Raw genomic sequence first — 3,075 nt, 5'->3', positions numbered from 1 at the left:
ATATTCCTGGACAAATTCTACCACACCCTTTCTATAGGCATCCCTCCAATGAAGAAGGGATCTTTACACAAATAGCCGATCATATTCAGTGTTTACTTTCTTTAGCAATATACATAGATTATATATTAATGATATACAATTATACACATATAGTACACAATTAATTATGAATATATTATACCTTTACTAACTATTTTTAGTTTACTTGGTTAGGTGGGCCGTTATTTAGGTTAATACTTCAATGGAGACACATTGGCCCAATTATTGTTCCGAAGAACATATAATTTGTCGTAGAAATGACACCATATAGACATTTTAAAGGGATGTTATTTAGGAATTATCCAGTGGGTCTTGAATTTCTGGCGTCCTGTTGGGAAGATGAAGAGGTAGCCTGCTGAGGAACTGAATTGGAAGTTTTGGCCATTACTATCTAAGAAAGTTTGAAGATTTGAAGAAAAAGTATAGAGGTCTGGAGGAGCAAGTTTGAAGGTTGAAGAACTGAGTATAAAGATTCGAAGAAAATCTTGGTAAGAACCTAAGTACAACTATGAGAATTTGAAGGTCAAGGATGAGGGTATGAAGGTATGAAGGAAGTTGGTGGTTGCCAGAGAATTCGAAGGTAGAAGCTTGATTGGAAAGTGGAAAAAGAACAGGGGATGGACGCATTTATAGAGGAAGTACACGACGCTTCGCATTCGGAGACAATGAACCGATGGTTGACACGTGTCCGAAGTCAAAACGACGTTACTAGTGGGATGTTTTGACTTCTTCGTTGTTTCGGTTGTAACGTACGGAGGAAGAAATCGGAGAACATCTATTATTTTTCATCTTTTTAGGCAAACCTACTCTCTAAGAAATAAGGGGACTATTTGTTATACGGTTAAAATCGAGGCTAATGAGTACCTCGATATCCCGGTGGGGCAAATGAATCAAGGGCATAACTACAAGAAATCAAAATCGAAGCTAGGAGCCTCTCGTATCATGGACCGAACAAACACTTTCCTCGGAGCCATTGAGACCATGCCCCCTCGCATCCAGTCCGAGTTCCAAACCTCGAAAAGCATTACCAAACGTCCATATATGATTAATAAAAGGGTCGTGATATCCGTGCCCAATCGGATATCACTGTGTGGTTCTCAGACCGTATCAGTAGCAGATCAATGTTTAGCGAAGGAAAAGATTTTTACCTTTCCTAGAATTGTACTTAGGGTAAAACTCTCATACTATATAAAGGGGAAGTTTATTATTCAATAGGGATACTGTAACACGTATACCAAGGCAATATATATATGTTTTCTCTGCTTCTAAAAGTTATCAAAGTTCTTAATTTTGCTCGTACTTCTTCATAAGGGTTTGGCTCCGAATCGAAAGCAGGCTACTTGTTAAGCTTATAACCGATCCCAGACTCAATATTACTACTGGTTTGGTTATTTATTCTATCCTTAATTTGCTTATCTAACGTCATTAATCACTTGTATTAAATTAGCCCACATATCCTTAAAACGGCGTATAAATTCAATTGTTATCCATTTTTAAGGGTAAACACATATATACCCCCACTCTCCCCAAACCCTACTCGTTAGATCATACTGAGCATATTTTTTTTGTTGTTTTTGTTGTAGCGGTACCCGTGGAAAAATTCTACTGCACTCTTTCTATAGGCCTCCCTCCTGTGAAGAAGGGATCTTTACACAAATAGCTGATCATATTCATTGTTTACATTCTCTAGCCAAATATATAAATTATACATTAATTATACACAATTTTATATATATATATATATATATATATAAGTGTGTGTGTGTGTGTGTCAGAATTAGTTATGAATATATGATACCTTTACCGACTATTCTTAGTTTATGTGGTTGGGTGGGCAGCTATTTAGGTTAATACTTCAATGAAGATACATTGGCCCAACTAATGTTCCGAAGAACATATAATTTGTCGTATAAATGACACCAGATAGACATTTTAAAAGGATGCTATTTAGGAATTATCCAGTGGGTCCTGAATTTCAGTTTTTCAGGACAAAAATATCCTGAATTATCCTAAAGTTAGGATTTTTAGTTCTAGTGGGTCCTGAATTTCAGTTCTTCAAGAATTTAATTATTCTTTTAAATATTCACACAAACCTAAAGGAACTAATGTGATGCTTTACTTTTTTCGGGCAAAAACAACATTGAAATTTGTAATCCATAACTAAAAAGAAAATACTCTTTTTTACTTGAAAAGAAAGTAGTGTTGAGTTGAAAGAAAATATTTTGTCTACATCAGGAAAAGAAATATTCATTTTATTGAAATGAAAAAAATATTATTTACTACATCATTTTGTTGAAATGAAAGAAAATACTTTTTCTACATCATAAAAAGAAAGTACTTTTTTTTTTGACATGAAAGAAAATATTTTTTTTACAATCATATAAAAAATATTCATTTTGTTGAAATGAAAAACAACAACAACAAAAAAAACCAATTTTGATCCCATAAATGGGGTCTGGGGAGGATATTATGTACGTAGACCTTACTCCTACCTCATAGAGATAGAGAGGTTATTTCCGATATTTGTTGAAATGAAAAAGAAAGTACTCTTAATAATATTTCTATTTAAGGCGGGACTAGTTTTATTTTCAGGGTGGGGGTTGGTGGGGTGGATAGGTGGGTCATAGCGGAGAAGGTTGAAAAAGAGTTTTGAAAATATTTTTCGTTCTCTTGAGAGGGAAAACATGTTCCTCCAATTAGAGGAAAATGAGTTCACGAGGAAAATGTTTTTCAAAACATTTAAGCCAACCAAACATGAGAAAATTTGAAAATATTTTTCGATAAAATATTTTCCTTCATACCGAACACACCCAATATGCTGGATTATGGAGCTTCTGCGCATAAACTTCCAACATATTATGAAATTTCAGCATATTATGTTGAAATCTCATATATAAAAAATTCGAACTCCGGCATATTATGCTGGAATTTTTTGGATATTAAGGATGGTTTTATTCAAATTTTATCTCTACATGAAAAAATAGCGAAATTTTGATTATTTTTTAAACTATGACTAATTTTCAATTACCAATTGTA

Source organism: Nicotiana sylvestris, chromosome 6 (assembly GCF_000393655.2).
Source record: "Nicotiana sylvestris chromosome 6, ASM39365v2, whole genome shotgun sequence".
NCBI classification, from domain to species: Eukaryota; Viridiplantae; Streptophyta; class Magnoliopsida; order Solanales; family Solanaceae; genus Nicotiana; species Nicotiana sylvestris.
This window is presented reverse-complemented; position numbering follows the sequence as displayed.